This window comes from Rhinoderma darwinii, chromosome 1 (genome assembly GCF_050947455.1).
Source record: "Rhinoderma darwinii isolate aRhiDar2 chromosome 1, aRhiDar2.hap1, whole genome shotgun sequence".
NCBI classification, from domain to species: Eukaryota; Metazoa; Chordata; class Amphibia; order Anura; family Rhinodermatidae; genus Rhinoderma; species Rhinoderma darwinii.
The window spans coordinates 266601036-266621971 of NC_134687.1; the positions used below are offsets into that span (position 1 = coordinate 266601036).

The following is a 20936-nucleotide window of genomic DNA, read 5'->3' on the forward strand; positions in this document are numbered from 1 at the left end:
TGATGTGGCCACGCCCGGCCCAACCAAATCAGTATGAAATAATCACCTTGTTCATTTTGTCATTTGTAGTGTTTTTTCTATTTACAGAAGTTCCAGTCTAGTTCACTGATGAAACAACACGTCATCATAATATAGAGATGGTGGCCGTCAGATTGTACTGTTAAACATTAACGTAGATAATTCCTGTACAATGGTGTGATAAATGATTGCAGATACGTATGTTGTTTTGCCGGCATTGAAAGTGTTAAGATTGTGAGAAGTTGTGAGAAATGAGTTTGTGACCCCCCTCCCTCCCCCCTAAAGTGTGCTGTGTTTGGGAGGAGGAGGAGGGGGGCTGGCTGGGTGCAGTCTGCAGGGCTGATGAGACAAAGGGATTTCAATATGCACTGCTGAGATATATATATATCAGTAATGTCTACAAACCGAAATACATTTCTTCTTTTTTGCGCATGCGCTGTTGGTTATAAAAGTTCCGATATTTATGTGTTATGATGTGATCAGATTTCATGTGTTTTGATAATTCAGATGTATTAAACTACAGATACTGTGAGACACGGGGTTTTGAAAATGTATGTGCCCCCACCGTTATACTGTTTATTGGTTTGCAGTAATTAATGTTATCAGAGATAATATTTTCTGTTTTATTGAATAACTAACTACAATTGTTCTATTTTTGATTTCACATAGAAATTATGTCATTGTAAAGATCAAATGTTTGTCAGGAAAAAGTCATTTTTGTTTCAGGCTGTTGTACATTACAGGGGGTTAAATTAGTGTTATGTTGAGATGTAGTTTTGAACTCTGCTACATCACTCTCGCAGAGTCCACAAAGGGGGGAAGGGTGAAGGAACTGATCAGGTACAATTTTGGTTTATGTGTAAGAGACCATCCCCCTCCAGCAAAGTTACACAGGAGGCGATGTGACATCACTCACACGAGTCTTTATGGATTTAGATGAGGGAGAAGGCAAAACAAAACTTGTCTGGATATTGTTAATTTGATGTAAAGTTTTTAGGGATGTTTTATTTTTATTTGTTTTTGTATTAATCAAGTATTTGCAGAATTTGATAAAAGTGAGATTCTCAAAGTATTCTGGATTATCAGCTGAATGAGGAGGAGTTGTGTTTGGTAGCGGCTTGTGACACCAATCCATGGAGTACCTCTACGCAAGCATATACTTTGTACTGTACTGAACAAAATGGACATGCCACTGCAGTTCTCACACAAAGTCATGGACCACAGCAGTGCCCGGTAGCATATTATTCAGCTATACTAGACCCTGTGGCCCGAGGTTCCCTATCATGTGTGAGAGCTATCATTGCTGTAAATTCAATGTTAAACAAGGCCTCAGATTTGGTCCTGGCATTTCCAGTCCAAGTTTTGCACCACATGATATTACTGCTATTCTTACTCAAGTACAGCTAAAGCACTTGTCAACAGCAAGACATTTGAGATTAACCTGTGCTCTTCTTCTTCTTCCTGAGCAGGTTACTTTACACCGCTGTACTACATTGAACCCAGCTACCTTACTGCCTTTGGAGCAAGGGGGAGAAGACGTAGGTAAAGTATGGTCACAATTTTTGTCTGAAACTGATGAACATGATTGTATGGCCCTTATGGCCCAGGAAACAGTGGGGTTCGCACATGTAAAAGATACCCCACTCCAAAACCCAGACCTAAATACTCTTTGTGGATGGTTCAAGGTATTTTGTAGAAGGATCTTTTCTTACAGGATATGCAGTAACCACCGAAGATCTAGTAAGATGCAGTAACCACCGTAGTCCTAGAAGCAGCCTCCTTACCAGTCCCGCTCAGCACAAGAAGCGGAGCTTAACCCCTTCCCGCCCAATCACGTACATTTACATGATTAAAGCTGGTGGCTTACCGCCTTTTCACGTAAATGTACGTCATGGAGATGAAGCTGGCTCAGGAGCTGAGCCAGCGACATCACCGCCGGGTGACAGCTGTATGTTACAGCTGGCACCCTAAGGTATCGGCCAGGACCGGAGCTAGCCTCTGATCCGACCGATTAACCCCTCACATGCTGCGTTCAATAGAGATCGCAGCATGTGAGGAGTTTATAGCCACCGGCACCCCAGCAACGTGATCGCTGGGTTGCCGGTGGCTGCAAAGGCGATCGGAGGGCTAATACTTACCTCCCGATGAGCCTGTAACGGAATCCTCCTATGCCCCGTCGTCGGCGGGGCCCAGGAGGCTTCCGGTACCATCGGCAAGATGGCGCCGGCTCAGCTTCCGGCTCAGAAGCTGAGCCGGCGTCATCAGCAGTGGGTGTCCGCTGTATGTTACAGCGGACACCCCGATCTATCGCCAGGAACCGGAGCTAGCTCCGATTCCTGGCATTAACCCCTTCGATGCAGCGATCCATTGTGATCGCTGCATCCTAGAGGTTTGTAGCAAATCGGCAGCCTTGCCACGCGATGGCAAGGCTGGCGACTGCTACCATGGCAACAGGAGCCCTAACAATGGACTCCTGTCTGCCATTACGTAAGCTGATTAGGCCCCGCCCAGAGGCGGAGCCAGATCGGCTTGCTGTCAGTGAACAACTGACAGTTCCAATACATTGCACTACATAGGTAGTTCAATGTATTAGAACATCAAACAAACAGTTGGACATTCAAGTCCCCTAGTGGGACTAAAGAAAAGTGTAAAAAAGTAAAAATAAAAGTTGTAAAACATACAATAAAAGTTTCAAGTAATAACACAAAACACAATCGCCCTTTTTCCCTTATCAAGTCATTTATTATTGAAAAAAATAATAAAGCCATACATATTTGGTATCGCTGCGACCGTAAGGACCTAAACTATAAAAATATTATGTTATTTATCCAGCACAGTGAACGCCGTAAAAAAAAAACTAAAAACACTGCCATAATTACTGTTTTTTTGGTCACCGTCTTCCAAAAATTTCAATAAAAAGTGATCAAAAAGTCGCATGTATCCAAAAACGGTACCTATAAAATCTATACCTCGTCTCGCAAAAAACAAACCCTCACACCGCTCCATCGACAAAAAAAATGTAAAAGTTATGGCTCTCACAACATCGCGGCAGAAGAAATACATTCTCTTTCCAAAAGTAATTTTATTGTGCAAAAAGTTATAAAAAAGTTCTATAAATTTGGTATCGCCGGAATCGTACTGACCCGCAGAATAAAGGTAACATGTAGTTTATAACGTACGGTGAACGCTGTATATAAAAAAACAAGCTATGGCAGAATTGCTGTTTTTTTGTCACCTTGCCTCCCAAAAAAGGATAACAAGTGATCAAAAAGTTGCATGTACCCCAATATGGTACCAATAAAAGCTACAGCTCTTCCCGTAAAAAAACAGCCCTCATACCACTACGTCTATGAAAAAATAAAATAAGTTAAGGCTCCAATAATTCAGGAAAGAAAAATATGCAGTTGTGCCCGAGGGGAACATTTCTTCTGTTTCAAAAGGCGATGTATGAAGGCACTAAAATTAGGGAACCAGGAAGGGGAGAGCCCAAATATATCTGCTGGAAGCGAGGGCGCCCATATTATACCAGGACAATACTTTCCCGGCAAAATTCCCCAAACTTCAAAGGTGCGGAGTGTGGACCAAAAGGGGCATAAGGAAGGACGCCAGTTATCAGTGCGACACCGGCCTGTGTAGAAAGTATTGTGTCACAGCGTAACACACACCTATGGATCATTTTATTATATTTTTTACCTTATTATTATACCACCTGACTATGCCCCGATGTACTCTGCCGAGCTCACATATGCCCCACATTATAAACGGAAACAACAGTGATACTCCAAACAAAACTATTACCAAGCAAATTCCACGCTCCAAAAGCCAAATGGCGCTCCCACCGATCTGAGCCCTAAAGCATGCCCAAACAGCTGTTTATGTCCACATATATGGCATCGCCATACCCGGGAGAACCCTTTTAACAATTTTTGAGTTGTGTGTCCCCAGTGGCACAAGCTGGGCACGACATATTTGACAATGAATTGGCATATCTAGGGCAAAATTTTAATTTGTACCTTCGGCAGCGCAATCATTTATGGAAAAGACACGTGGGGTGAAAATGCTCACTACACCCCTTAATAAATGCCTTGAGGGGTGTAGTTTCCAAAATGGGGTCACTTCTCAGGGTTTTTTTTTATTTCACATCTGAGCCTCTGCAATTGTGAACCAATACTTTAGATGTCGCCAAATTAGGCCTCAATTTTACATGGTACTTTTTCACTCCTGAGCCCTGTCGAATGTCCAGGCAAAAGATTAGGGCCACACGTAGGGTGCTTCTAAAACCGGGAAACACCGCATAAAAATTGAGAGCTGTCTTGTTAGGGTGGCACAAGCCGGGCACCACATATTGGCGTATCTAAGGAAATATTCCCAATTTCACTCTCCCACATCGTGTGCACACGAATTTCTGCAAAACACCTGTGGGGTTAACATGCTCACTACACCCCCTAGGTGAATACCTTGAGGGTGTTGTTTCCAAAATGGGGTCACTTCTGGGGGGGACTGTTTTGGTTCAACAGGGACTTTGCAAATGCAACATAGCGACCAGAAACCAAATGCAGCAAAATCTGTACACCAAAAGCAAATGGTGCTCCTTCCCTTCTGAGCCCTGCCGTGTGTCTAAACAGCAGTCTATGACCACGTGTGGGGTATTGCCGTACATCAGAGAAGTTTCTTTACAAATGTTGGGGTTCTTTTTTTCCTTTATTTGTTGAGAAAATTAAAAATTTTGAGCTAAAGCTACGTCTTATTGACGAAAAAGGATTTTTTTTATTTTCACTGCCCAATTCTAATAAAATCTATGAAACACCTGTGGGGTCAAAATGCTCACTACACCCCTAGATGGATTCCTCAAGGGGTGTAGTTTTCTCAATGGAGTCATTTTTTTGGCGTTTTCACTGTTTTGTCCCCTCAGGGGCTTAGCAAATGCGACGTGGCCTCCGCAAACCATTCCTGCTAAATTTGAGCTCCAAAAGCCAAATGGCGCTCTTTTCCTTTTAAGCCCTCCCGTGTGTTTAAACAGCTGTTTATTACCACATGTGGGGTATTGTTTTACTCGGGAGAAATTGCTTTACAAATGTTGTGGTGCTTTTTCTCCTTTAGTCCTTGTGGAAATTAGAAAAAATTAGCTAAACCTACATTTTCTTTGAAAGAATGTAGATTTTAATTTTCACGGCCTACTTCCAATAATTTCTGCAAAAAACCTGCGGGGTCAAAATGCTCACTAGACCCCTAGATAATTTCCTCAAGGGGTGTAGTTTCCCAAATGGGGTCACTTTTGGTGGATTTCCACTGTTTTGGCACCGAAAGAGCCCTTCAAACCTGACATGGAGCCTAAAATATTTTCTAATAAAAAGGAGGCCCAAAATCCACTAGGTGCTCCTTTGCTTCTGAGGCCTGTGCTTCAGTCCATTACCGCACTAGGGGCACATGTGGGGTATTTCTAAAAACTGCAGAATCTGGGCAATAGATATTGAGTTGCGTTTCTCTGGTAAAAACTTCTGTGTTACAAAAAAATTGATTAAAAATGAATTTCCGCAAAAAAATAATTTAATTTTAAAATTTCACCTCCACGTTGATTTAATTTCTGTGAAACATTTAAAGGGTTAAGAAACTTTCTAAATGCTGTTTTGAATACTTTGAGAGGTGAAGATTTTAAAATGGGGTGACTTTTTGGCGGTTTCTAATATATAAGGCCCTAAAATCCACTTCACAACTGAACTGGCCCCTATAAAAATAGCCTTTTGAAATTTTCTTGAAAATTTGAGAAATTGCTGCTAAAGTTCTAAGCCTTGTGATGTCATAGAAAAATAAAAGGACGTTCAAAAAACGATGCAAATATAAAGTAGACATATGGGGGATGTTAATTAGCAACAATTTTGTGTGGTATAACTGCCTGTCTTACAAGCAGATACATTTACATTTAGAAAAATGCTAATTTTTGCAATTTTTCACAAAATTTTGGTGTTTTTCACTGATAAATATTGAATTTATCGACCAAATTTTTCCACTAACATAAAGTCCAATGTCTCACGAGAAAACAATCTCAGAATCGCTTTGATAGATAAAAGCATTCCGGAGTTATTACCACATAAAGTGAAATATGTCAGATTTGAAAAAATGGGTCTGGTCCTGAAGGCCAAAATGAGCTTGGTCCTGAAGGGGTTAAGGCCCTGGCAGCAGCATGCCAACATGCAGAAGGAAAGACAGCAAATATATACACTGACTCTCGATATGCATTTGGGATTGCACACGATTATGGCCCCATATGGAGGGCAAGACAATTTTTGACCTCTGCAGGTACACCTGTAAAGAATGCAGACTTTGTAAAATACTTGATGGAGACCCTGATGTTACCCACAGAAGTAGCAGTAGTAAACATTAAAAGCTCATACCAAGGTGAGTTCACCAGAGACAAAAGGAAATGCTTTGGCAGACCAAGCCGCAAAAGCAAGCAGCACAGAAGCTACCCGTGTTAGCAGCTGTATGTCAGATAAAAGATCCAGAGGAAACAAGACCAGCTGTAAGCCCGGAACTACTGCAAAAACTTCAAGGACAAGCAACAAAAGAAGAAAAAGACAAGTGGACGGCCCAAGGAGCAACGCTACGAAAAGATGGCCTCTGGCAATGCCAGAATAAACTGTGCCTGCCTAAGACAATGTTCCCAATGATGGCCCAAATAACACATGGAGCGACTCACCAATCAAAAACGGCAATGATGGACTTGGTAAACAAGGTGTGGTATGCCCCAGTGTTTAGTGTGATGGCCAGCAGTTTTACACAAGGATGCATGATCTGTGCAACACATAATATTGGAAGAACTGTAAAAGTACCACAGAAGCACACACCCAGACCTATATATCCGTTCCAGAGACTGCAGATAGACTATATTCAACTACCCAAAGTTGGTACCTATGAGTATGTGCTTGTTTGTATTGATCTCTTTTCAGGATGGCCAGAAGCTTTTCCAGTAACCAAAGCTACAGCCGTAGCCACAGCAAAGAAACTGATCAACGAGGTGGTGTGCAGATATGGAGTTCCAGAGGTGATCGAGAGCGACAGAGGAACTCATTTTACGGGTGAAATCATGAACCATGTGTTGTCAGCTCTAGGCATAAGTCAAGCCCTATATACACCATACCATCCACAGAGCAGTGGGAAGGTTGAGAGACTAAATGGGACTCTCAAATTGAAAATCCAAAAAGCAATGGTAGAAACCGGGAAACCATGGACCGAGTGTCTACCATTAGCTTTGTTCTCAGTAAGATACACTCCAACAAAAAGAACAGGTCTCAGCCCATATGAGATCTTATTTGGGTCGGCTCCCAGATTAGGATGTTATTTTCCACAGGTGCTCCAAATGCAGTATGGTAGACTAACAGATTATGTATCAACCCTGAACAAACAATTGACCAAGGTGCATGCACAAGTCTTTGCTTCCATTCCAGGTCCTGATTCAGTTGAAGGGACGTATAAGCTAGAACCGGGAGATTGGGTCGTTGTCAAAAGACACGTGAGGAAGAGCCTTGAGCCACGGTTTGATGGTCCTTTTCAAGTTTTGCTCGTTACAAGCACCTCAGTGAAGCTCGAAGGAAAGGCAAGCTGGATTCACGCCAGTCATTGTAAAAAGGTTCTTCAGCCAGAAGAATGAAGATCTTTGCGGTTGTTGCGGCGGTTGTTGCGTGTGCTCTTATACAAAAAGGCAGAACTGCTACTCCTGTACACGTAATCAGTACAGAATCACTGGAACAGTTCAGGACAGGGTGGGCAAATGCCACAGTGATAGAAAGCAGGGTAACTACACCTGTAAGGCCAATGCCCCGTGTTATACTACAAATGTGACTACGACCGAAGGGACTTGGAAAAAAGGACCACATGGAGGGACTGTGTACCTTCACATAGACAAAACAGCCAACATTAGCATACAAGAAGAGACGCCGGGGCTGTTGCTTTGTTGTTATGAACCAGATTTACAGTATCTACAGAAATATACAACCAGTAAAAATAGAAACGAAATGATAAATAAGACTTATGAAAGATGCAACAAGGAGAGGCTCAACTCTACGATTGTAATAAAAGAAACTGATGGGATGATATTATGTATGAATAATAGCAAAATAAGAAATAGAATATATTTTGTATTTTTTGATAACAATTTTAAGAGATAGTTTTAAGCCACATATAACAGTACAAAGTCTGGAAAGAATCCCACACACTTGTAAGAGCGCTGTAACCCAACAGCAGAAAAAGAATGTACACTTCAATATTTCCTTCCCTGAATCCCCCAGCTGTCATAGACAAAAAAGAGAATGGTATGACACGCTATTAGGAGGGGTAGGAACGGGATTAGGAGTATTGAATGGTATACAGTTAGAAACAGTTATGAACAAATGAAATTCAGTGGGAGATGACACATGTACTGCATTAAGGATAGGTGCGTCATGGTTACCTACTACCTTTGACTTACAGCAAAAAGGGTTAGCTATAGATGAACTGTTTCTAAATGTTTTTAATGAAAGTATGCTAACCGAATATAGAACATTACAGAATGTATCAACTTTAGTAAATTGGACAGTATGTACGCTTAAAACCATGTGGCAACAAGAACAGATGAATAATTTTAAGAATAAATTGTTTAGTAGTCATGTTAGGCAATGGACAGACATTCTGCCCATAGGAAAGAGAAATGATACGTGGTTATTGTTCCAGCCTGAGTATACTGAGTGTACACCTAAATGGTGTGCAGGAAGACTAATAGCATTCAATGTGAAAAATCCTACTCTATTATGCAAATTTATTGTTATGCCAATGGTAATGATTGATCCGGTGACATTATTAGGACAATATTGGATGCCGGAAATGAAAGGAACACACATAGATTCTCAAAATAAGACAAGGAATATAGATTTGTGCCAATTAACAGCGCAAGGATATGTATGTAATCAACAGTCAGGGATATATGAACCCTGTCTAATGCAGCACCAGGATAATGTATGCGCACTCACTATAATCCCAGAAGCTAACCTACAGGTATATATTGAAGTAGGTCCACAGCATGTATGTTTAATAACTAATAACAAGCAGACCCTTAGCCAGTTTAATCTCACAGGACCATTTTCAGGATGTCTATACAATGTGACGCATTTGACTTGGGGGAACCAAACTATAGTGTTCCTGCCTACTTTAGAAGAAATAATGTCCACTGTATGGGTACCTGAACCTTTGCCCTATGGAAATTTTAGTTTGCCACTGGAAGAGTTAAAACAAGTGTTACAAAAGTCTAAAGACGTAAAGAAATTGATAGCAGCCCATAATGTAACTCTAAGTAAAGTAAAAATATTGGCTACAATAGCAGCTAGGGAAGTAATAAATTTATCGTCCGCAATAAAAGATGCTAGTGCCCATCATTGGTATGACATATTTACAGGATTTTCCCCCACTGCCACTAAGATACTGCATGTGTTATTCCAACCCTTGATATGTTTTATAATATTGTTTATATTGCTTATATGTTTCAATTGTTATGCATTTTGCAAGATAAGGGAAGCATTCAGTCAGAGGCCTATACATTATGATCAAAGAGTGTTGTGAGATTACCCCACCTACATACCTGTGTGAATCAAGTGAAGTAATGGATCGAAGCCTTGCTATCAGGAGATAGAAGTAGCATTGGAATTTAGGTGTTGGTAAAATCACAAAAGGAGGGATTGTGATGGTATAGAACAGCCTATAATCAATGATATAAGTGTAATGTATGTACTACTTCAAGGTAGAAGGATAAACGAGTCTATATTTTGGGTATTATTGAAAGGTTATGGAATGTGATAATCTGCAGATGTTCTGCCGAAACTGGAAATTGCAAATTCATTATGTTATGAGTGTACTACCAGGAACTAGGGAGTCTGTTTACAGGATTTTTGGGTTCTGGGCGTACAGTCAAGATAGATATGGGTAGAACACCGGATTAAAAATTAGATGTAAGGAATAAGAAACAATGTATGTAGAGATAAGAATAATGAGGAAAGAAACCACAAGAATGTATACGTCTAAATGACTCATATGTGTCTGCACGTAATTATATGATATTTTTACTATATAAACTCTGTGTCTCTGCAAATAAAGTCAGAAGTATTTTTGCCTTGAGAAACGTCTCAGTGTGTCTTTGCTTCTCCGAGCTCGCACCCCCCCACCTGATTTGAACCTGCATGGAGATCAAGGCGTAAAGTGACCTCATTGCGATCACAGTGGTGGACAGAGACATCAAGCGGAGCGCTCCAGGAGGGGAATTCGCTCCTTCAGGGAGCTACAGTGGCGCTATCTACAGGAAGGGGGAGGGGTGCTATCTACAAGGGGGCTGTGTGGCACTACCTACAAGGGGGCTGTGGGCTTTGTGGCACTACCTACAAGGGGGCTGTGTGGCACTACCAACAAGGGGACTGTGGGCTGTGTAGCACTACCTACCAGGGGGCTGTGTGGCACTCCCTACCAGGGGGCTGTGTGGCACTCCCTACCAGGTGGATATGTGGCACTCCCTACCAGGGGACTGTGTGGCACTCCCTGGCAGGGGGCTGTGGGGAACTCCCTACCAGCGGGCTGTGTGGCACTCTCTACAGGGGGCTGTGTGGCGCTCTCCACAGTGGACTGTGTGTCCCTCTCTACAAGGGGTCTGTGTGGTGCTACCTACAAGGGGTTGTGTGGCACTACCTACAAGGGGCTGTGTGGCGCTACCTACAAGGGGCTGTGTGGCGCTACCTACATCTGTGAGTGGTGGGCTGATGGTCATTTTACTGTGAGTGGGGGGCTGATGGTCTTCAAGTGGTTTCCGCCTCTGACCTCCATTTGAAATTGATAGGAGGAAGAAAATCCCTGCTGCGCCTGTTTGGTGCTTTTTTGCCTGCGTCTTTTGCATTAGCTTCAACGGCTTAAGAAAAAACTTTTAAAAAAAAGGTCAAACAACGCTGTCAATACAAAATCTGCTTCAAAATTCCTGAAGGAATTTTGAGGCTGATTTTTTTTGCCTTACAAAAACGCGTGTGAACGTACCCTACGAGTGTAGTGCTTGTATCTAGCCGTTTTGTTTTTTTCTCGAAACAATTTTTGGTAGGGGTGCCCTGAGGAAATGTTATTTTTCCAGTACTGCCTCGAGTCCGAAACGGTTGGGAAACTCTGTACTAGGCTACAGGACCACACCGGCCTACACAAGGATCCCGTCGTGGAGCAGCTCAGTTCGTCATGGGAATGGGGCCTAGGAGACTACAATTTTTGTTTTTGTTTGGGGGCACGGTCTACAAGGGGGAGGTGGGGGACTGTATGGCACTGTCTACGAGGGGGAGGTGGGGGGGCTGCATGGCACGATCTACAAGGAGGAGGTGGGGGATTATGGCACTGTCTACAGGGAGGCTGTATGGAAAAATCTACAGGGGGCACTATACTGTGTGGGGGCCACTAAGCGGACATTATATTGTGTAGGGGTACTACAGGGGGCATAATACTGTGGGCACAATTAGAGGACAAAATACTGTTTCTTGAAGGGGTTGTAATATATTATATTATTGAATATTATTATTATACTGTATGTGGGCACTAAAGGGGCATTATCATTTTTTTATGGAGCATTTTTTTTTAATGATAGGGATGGGGCGCCGAAAGATCATTTTGCACGGGGCACCATCTATTCTAAGGCTGGCCCAGACTATGCAAAACAGTTGTTCTCAATAGGAAAAGACCATATGGAAGGACAAGGGATGCACCCAGAACACTGAGGGTTGATAGTAAAAGTAGGCCAGTAGCATCAAAATCATTGCTGTCGGCATTAGCTGTGGCCTCACATGGTTTAACCCATGGAGGTAAGACTGTAATGCAAAATTTGGTTTTCACTTACTGGTGTGACCCAGGTTTCAATGCTGTTGCGGTAAAGAAGTGTGCGTCTTGCCTCACCTGCCTTCAACAGAATGCCGGATGTGCAGTGAAAGCCTGTCCTTCACATCTTCCATCAACAACAAGGTTACAATATGTGTTGGTATGTGTAGATCAGTTCTCAGGACGGGTTGAAGCCTATCCAACAGCATTACAAACTGCTGCTGTTACTGCTGCTAAAATGTGCCAAGCGTTTGTTTGTAGAAATGGTATTCCACAGGTTCTTTCCGGTGATCAAGTACCTTTTGCTGGTAATGTATTTCAAACAATCTGCTCTATGCTAGGGATAAAACAACAATGACATACAACTTATCACCCGTAAGCTAATGGTAAGGTTGAATGGTATAAAAGAAACCATTAAGGAAAAGCTGGCGAAATGTTGCAAAAAGACTGGTATGAAGTGGCCTGACGCTTTACCACTTGTGCTCATGGAACTAAGGACTACACCTCGTGGTTCAATGCAATTGTCACCTTTTGATACTTTTTGGAAAACTTCCAAACCTTCCACTTTCACCCTCAGACACAGACCTAACTGTGTGAAATACTCTGAACACAGACTATGTGTCACGATCTAGGGGTATGTGGACCCACTGGGTTGCTCCGCCGTAGCGGAGAGGCAGCTGGCCAAGTCACAGTTTATGCAAAAGTCTGTACACATCCATAGCACAAGGGTACATGAAATAGTCCAGAGGGTGGCAGGGGTTGGGGCACGGATGGTAGTAGGCTGAGAGCAGGTGCAGCTGGTTGCGCCAGACGTGGCGGATGACAACTTGTGCAGCAGGACACGACTCCAATCACTAAACAGGCTCAGGAACAATAACACACCACACGATACAGGATACAGGTAGCAGGGCATGCGAACACTGGGAACAGGACAACATTAAGGAACCATTTGCAAGACTATCATTGGAATTACAAACAATGCTCAGGCAAGGATCAAAAAGGCAGGGCCCTTTTTATAGTTCAAGGTGATCTGAGCATAATTAATGAATTAAATATGGCCAAGAACCAGCGCGCCCTCTAGTGAACACTACGGGACAGAACGGACGCATGTGCTGGTGTATCCAGGGAGGAAGACGTCGGCAAGAAGAGGAAGATCTGCGGGAGGCAGGTAAGTGGAGGTCGCGGTCCGTGACCGCAGCCGTAACACTATGTGTTAAGATTACAGAAGCAACTGAAGGAGATTTATCACAACGTTAAACAGCATCATCTGGAAACAACGTCTGTGCCACAACATTCAGCCTGGAGACTTTGTACTGGTGCGCAAGTTTTTAAGGTCTGGTTCTCTTTCAGAACACTGGGAAGGTCCACATCAAGTTCTTCTGACGAGACCTACCGCCATCAAGGTAGAGGGCAGTGGTACATGGATCCATGTGTCACACTGCAAATGTGTAAAATCTGCTGTTGAACCATCTGGCCATGAAGAGGAGCCGGCTGACATCCTCGACACCAGTAATCCAGATCTACAACTGTGACTCTCAGAGGACTGTGGTCTGAGGTAAGAAGACATAATAAAGCCTTCCTCACGACTGCCAACTAAGCCACAGCTGTAGCAGTAAGAAAATATACTGCCCTTCCATCGCATGAAGATGAAACTCTACGAAAGAATGTTTGGAGCAAAGCCAGATAGAGGACTTTAGAACACAGTGTTGGCTGGATTTCTCATTATGCTTGTTTGATATATGCTGTTATATGTGTGTCACGTTTCTAGCACTGCCAGCTTTACTGCTAAGATTCGAGATCCACAGAAAATAACCCACTATATATCTACTAGTGTGATTAGTATTGTGATAATGGTAATTATCAGAGAGAAGAATGATAGGGAAAAATTAAGAAATTAAACTTTTTGCTGATGTTTCAATATGGAGAATGCTGACTTGTGTTGTAGGAGAACAGAAGGTATACTGATTCTATTGTGTGAGTTAACAGTCAGGGAGTCACAGAAATTCCATCTGTTCAACTAACCATTGTATATAATAAATTAACTTTTATCATTACCGCATTATATTATATAGACATGTACCACTTTGTATATAATAAATTAACCTAATCTTGACTACATTGTATATCATAAATTAACATTATCTTACATATATTGTGTAATGTAAACATATACTATTGTACACTTAGTCTGTCTCCTGGTGCACATGTCACACATACGTCATATTGGCTATATAAACTGCTCTAATTAATGATGATGTCACTTCTGAATGGTTACATAGTACAGTTGAAGAAATATATATGCCCATCAAGTTCAACCAAGGGATGGGAAAAAATTCTATACATTTACATAGAAGCTGTTATTTTTTCATTCTAGGAAATTATCTAACCCTTTTTTAAAGCCATCTGTTCTGACCAGCTGTGACCAGCTCCTGCGGTAGACTATTCCATAGATTCACAGTTCTCACAGTAAGGAAGGCTTGTCTATTGAACCGTTTTTTTCTCCAGACGGATGGAGTGCCCCCTTGTTTTTGGAGGAGGTTTTACATGGAACAGGATTTCACTATATTTCTTGTATGTGCCATTCATATATTTATATAAATAAGTTAATAATGTCCCCCTTTAGTCATCTCTTTTCAAGACTAAATAGGTTTAATTCTATTAATCTTTCCTTATAACTTACATTCTCCATGCCCCTTATTAGTTTTGTTGCTCTTCTTTGTATTTTTTCAAACTCCAGGGCATCCTATGAACTGGAGCCCAAAACTGAACTGCATATTCTAGATGAGGCCGCACTAATGCTTTGTAAAGTGGCAATATTATATCCCTGTCGCACGAGTCCATGACTCTTTTAATACACGACAATATCTTGCTGGTCTTTGAAGCAGCTGATTGACATTGCATGCTGTTATTTAGTTTATGATCTACAAGTACACCCAGATCCCTCTCAACAAGTGACTCTCCCAGTGTAGCTCCCCCTAGGATATATGATGCATGGAGATTGTTGGTACCCAGATGCATAACTTTACATTTATCTACATTAAACCTCATTTGCCAAGTGGATGCCCAAACACTCAGTGCATCCAAATCAGCTTGCAATTTAATAACATCTTCTATAAACTGAACAATACTACACAACTTGGTGTCATCTGCAAAAATAGAATAGAAATAGTGCTATTAATCCCACCCTCTTTATCTTTAATAAATAAGTTGAATAATAGTGGTCCCAGCACGGAAACCCTGGGGTACACCACTTATAACCGGGGATCATTCAGAGTAGGAATTATTGACCACAACTCTCTGGATAGGGTCCTTGAGCCAATTCTCAATCCAATTCCAAACTATACTTTCTAAACCTATAGTCCTTAATTTACCCATTAGACGTCTATGAGGGACAGTGTCAAATGCCTTTGCAAAGTCCAAAAACACTATATCCACAACTGTCTAGGCATCTGCTCACCTCTTCATAAAAACAAATCAGGTTGGTTTGACAACTTCTGTCCTTAGTAAAACCGTGCTGGCTTGTAATAGATTTTTTTCGTCACATAATCCTGTATATAGTCCCTCAATAGCCCCTCAAACATTTTCCCCACAATGGATGTTTAGATTACTGGTCTACAATCACCCGGGGAAGACCTAGAGCAAATAGGCACCACAATTGCCCTGCACCAGTCCCTTGGCACTATACCAGTCACTAGAGAATCTCTAAATATTATGAAGAGGGGGACAGAAATAACTGAAACTAAGCTCTTTAACCCCTTCCCCTCTGCAGTTTTTATTTGTACCATTTGAGAGTAGATGCGACTTTTTGATTAACAGAAAACAGCAATTTTTCCATTGTTTTTTATTTTATTTTTTACGGCGTTCACAGTGCGGGTTAAATAATGTAACAGCTTTATAGTCGGGGCCGTTACGGACGCGACGATACCAAATATGTGTAACTTTTTTGCTTTATTGTAGTTTTTTTTAATAGTAAAGCAGTTTGTAAGGGGAAAAAGTGGGTTTTTCATTTTTTTTTTTCACTTTTTTTTTTTATTAACTTTATTAAACTTTTTTTACTTTTTTACTAGTCCCACTAGGAGACTTTAATATGCGATTCTGCGATCGCTATTATAATACACTGCAATACTTCTGTATTGCAGTGTATTATGCCTGTCCGTTTAAAACGGACAGGCATCTGCTAGGTCATGCCTGCGGCATGATCTAGCAGGCATTCGCTCCAGGCAGACCTGGGGGCCTTTATTAGACCCCCGGCTGCCATAGAAGACACAGACACTTGGCGATTTTATCGCCGGGTGTCGGTGGGATGAGAGGGAGCTCTCTCCCTCTCTCCAAAACCACTCAGATGCGGTGCACTCTATTGTGCACCGCATCTGAAGGGTTAAACGGGTGAGATCGATACTAATATCGATCTCACCCGGCAGAGCAGGGACGCGCCCAGCCCTCAGCTGCCTCTGGAAGCTGAGAGCAGGGAGCGCTGTAGAATAAAGCCCATTAATGACCGCCGTGAAAAGGCTAATCGGCGGTCATTAAGGGGTTAAAGAGGCTCTGTCACCAGATTTTGCAACCCCTATCTGCTATTGCAGCAGATAGGCGCTGCAATGTAGATTACAGTAACGTTTTTATTTTTAAAAAACGAGCATTTTTGGCCAAGTTATGACCATTTTTGTAGTTATGCAAATGAGGCTTGCAAAAGTCCAAGTGGGTGTGTTTAAAAGTAAAAGTCCAAGTGGGCGTGTATTATGTGCGTACATCGGGGCGTTTTTACTACTTTTACTAGCTGGGCGTTCTGACGAGAAGTATCATCCTCTGACGATGTAGCTACTTACCTGCAAACGCTGATGCTGCTGCAGAATCAACTGTAGCCTCTGGTGTCGATGTGTCCTCGCTCGTCTGACACGATGCAGGACCTGTGAGTGACGTCACAGCGTGATCTGCCAGAAGCTGGGCGTTCTGAAGAGAAGTGGATGATACTTCTCGTCAGAACGCCCAGCTAGTAAAAGTAGTAAAAACGCCCCGATGTACGCACATAATACACGCCCACTTGGACTTTTACTTTTAATCACACCCACTTGGACTTTTGCAAGCCTCATTTGCATAACTACAAAAATGGTCATAACTTGGCCAAAAATGCTCGTTTTTAAAAAAAATAAAAACGTTACTCTTATCTACATTGCAGCGCCGATCTGCTGCAATAGCAGATAGGGGTTGCAAAATCTGGTGACAGAGCCTCTTTAAGAACTCATCTGGTCCCGGGGCCTTGTGTACATTTATTTTATTTAACGTAGCTTGGACCATATCCACATTCAGCCAATTCAGTATATCAACTGATATATTATCAGCACTGGCACCGGCTACATCAGCTGCTTTTTCCTCTTGTTGTATATACAGAGCTAAAGAACCTATTTAGTAACTCTGCCTTCTCTTGATCCCCTGTGACCATCTCCCCATTACCAATATTTAGGGGTCCAACATGTTCAGACCTTGGTTTCTTTGCATTTACATACTTGAAGAATTTTTTGGGATGTGTTTTACTATCCTTGGCCACCTGCCTTTCATTTTGTATTTTTGCTGATTTTATTACCTTTTACAGATTTTATTAAGCTCTTTATAATTTACAAACTCCCTTTGTATGTAATTGGCTGAGATAGAGCCAACGACCCATTGTAAATGATTGGCTAAATTCAAGCCTACCCATTATTATGAAGTAAGTGGTCACCAGCGCAGCCCTTTAGGACAATGACGGTCAAGTTAGTAGATATATATGGACTCGTGTATAGCTGGGTCTATAATTTAATGTAAAGTTATGTGGAGCTAGGTCCGTAATAGAACATAATAGCCTGATATCAGGGAGGGCTTCCCTAGAAAGGGACGCTGGTGTCATATACACAGGTGTTATTATAGGTTGAGAATATCCTGGGGAGGTTAGTCACACAATATTGGGCAGATCTCCCATAGCAACTTGATGGGCATATCAATTGACAGGTTACTCTGCGACTAAGCAATTGGACATGTTAGCTATTATTAACAGAAGAATAATGTTATTTTTGATAAGCTCTAACTGCGGCTGCAGATTCACGATACATATATACTCAGGGGAGTTGCTTGGGTCTTAAAAGATCAGTGGCACAAGCCCCGAGACATATATTTACACCCCCCAAGCCCCCCGAAGAATTTTTTTTTTTACATATATATCGGAGATAGCATATCTATAACACTAAGGGTATGTGCACACGAGAACTGGCTTTTACGTCTGAAAAGACAGACTGTTTTCAGGAGAAAACAGCTGCGTTGTTTCAGACGTAAAAGCTCCTCCTCGCATTATGCGAGGCGTCTTTGACGGCCGATCATTTGAGCTGTTCTTCATTGAATTCAATGAAGAACGGCTCAAATGACGTTTCAAAGAAGTGTCCTGCACTTCTTTGACGAGGCAGTCATTTTACGCGTCGTTGTTTACGCGTAAATTACAGGTCGTCAGCACAGTACGTCGGCAAACCCATTCAAATGAATGGGCAGATGTTTGCCGACGTATTGGAGCCGTATTTTCAAACGTAAAACAAGGCATAATACGCCTCGTTTACGTCTGAAAATAGGTCGTGTGAACCCAGCCTTAGTCTCCTATAGCTACTCCGCTGGATAGAATTTGATGCATTGTCTCAACAGACAGTATCATACATGATAGGCTTAATGGGGTTTTACACATGACAATTATCGGGCAGACGAGTGTTCATATAATGCTTGTTGACAATAATTGCCCTGTGTAGAAAGGGAAGCGATCAGCAGATTAACGCACAAACACTCGATCATCTTTTGGTCGTATCGTTTAAAAAAAGTTAAATATTATACTTGTCAGCAGCACATCTCCCTGTGTAAACGGGGACGCGCTGCCGACATGATAATAACGTAGGGGGATGAGTGATCTGAGTAACGACCGCTCGTCCCCTTCCATAGCTCCGTGTGACAGGAGCAAGCGAGTGCTGATCAACAATGTCTCGTTGAGCGGTGCTCGCTGCACCAGCCGAGTGTCGGCCGTTGTAAAATGGCCTTTAGATAAAGGGCCCCAGCAGACAGTATCATACATGATAGGCTTAGATACCAGGCCCCAGCAGACAGTATTATACATGATAGTCTTAGATACAGGGCCCCAGCAGACAGTATCACACATGATAGACTTAGAGCTCATTCAGACGAGCGTGAATCTCATCCATGTGTTGTGGGTTGAAATAACGCACAGCACATGGACCCGTTCCAATGGGGCTAATCACACATGCGTGAGTTTTCACACAGTGAGTGTCCGTTGCATAAAACTCACTACATGTCCTATATTAGTGCGTTTTCACACACCTAGTCACCCATTGAAGTCAAAGGGTACGTGAAAACCACAGACAGCACACGGACGACATCCGTGTGCGTGTTTCACGCATCAATTACATTGAGAAAAAAAGTGCTTGCAAGTGCGTGAAAAACACATGCCACACGCAAAGCACACTGATGCAATACGCAACGCACACGACCAGATTTACACGTGTTTTTCAAAGTTATGTCTCGGGGCTTATGTCTAATCAAAGACACCTGTAGAGCGTTCCCCACACAATGCCCCCTGTATGGTTCCACACACAGTCACCCTGCCATACATCCCCCTTGTAGACAGCGCCATGCAGTCCCCTGTAGGTAGTCCCACATGCCCTCCTTGTCTCAGCAGACAGTATCATACATGATAGGCTTAGATACATGGCCCAGCAGACAGTATCACACATGATAGACTTTTATGCGGGCCCCAGCAGTAAGTATCCTTGTACTGACATATGTCCAGCCCCAAAAAACTGTGTGTGCGTGTATGTCAATGTGTGCATATATATGTGTATATATATATATATATATATATATATATATATATATATATATATAAAACAGCATATCTGTAGCACTCTGACCCTATAGCTATGGATAGGATTAGATACAGTGGCTCAGCAGACAGTATCACACATGATAGGATTAGATATAAGGCCCAGCTTGCGGACATTGCGGCTCCAGCGCTGGACCCAGGAAAGGTAAGAATAACAATTGTTTTGCTTTTTTATGTGTTACTATCTTTTTTGTGTGTTTGTGTTTTTATACAGGTGCGGTAGTTGTACTACGTCGAATTCGAGGACTATTTCGATGATGGATTTTTTTATTCTGAATAAAATGGTTAATGAGGGATGTGCGTCTTTTTTTTTATTTCAATAAAATATTTTTTTTATGTCCTTGCATTTTTTTTAAACTTTATTACTACTGCCTTATTAATAGCTGCTGGCTGATTGACAATCAGCCAGTGACCATTACTAAAGCAGTAGTAATAAAGTTTAAAAGAAAATACAAAGCCATAGATAAAATATTTTATTGAAATAAATAACCCCCACACAACCATTTTATTGTAAATAAAAAAAGCCGTCGTCGAAGCAGTCCTCGAAACCGATGTAGTCCAATGACTGAACATGTAAAAAGGCACAAACACCAAAAAAAACATTAGTAACACATGTGGTAGGCTTAGATACAGGGCCCATGTGTGATACTGTCTGTTAGACCATGTATCTAAGCCTACCACAAGGTAGGCTTAGATACAGGGCCCATCAGACAGGACCAGACATGGGTCATGTATCTAAGAATACCATGTGGTAGGCTTAGATACAGGGTCCATGTGTGGCACGGTCTGTCACACCCTGTATCTAAGCTTACCACAAGGCAGGCTTATATACAGGACCCGGGCAGACAATAACGATAAACTTACCCTCCCCTTCTGCTCCGGGTGCAGCAGATGTCCCGACACCATCTAGCGTTGTAACGTAATCCGCGGCGCACAGTGTCCTGACGTCATGAAGCGAGAAGACGTCAGGACTTCCGCTGCGCTCGGGAAGGAAGATGGGTAAGTATGTGTCGTTACTATAGTAACAGAGGCCCGTGTATTGTACTATAGTAACTTTTTAAGATGGGGTGCGGGCGGCCGCGACCCATTCGCTATTGCAACCGCTGTGACCCGGTCGCCATGACCCAGTCGCTGGGGATCCGGGGCACCAGGCCAAAGA

General features: G+C 42.3%; 1 protein-coding gene across 9 annotated transcripts in view; it reads right to left on the reverse strand.

Annotated features, from left to right (window-relative positions):
- Window positions 1-20936, reverse strand: part of ADGRL3 (adhesion G protein-coupled receptor L3) — a 2099109-nt gene that overhangs the window by 1677939 nt on the left and 400234 nt on the right. The gene's annotated exons all lie outside the window — the stretch shown is intronic.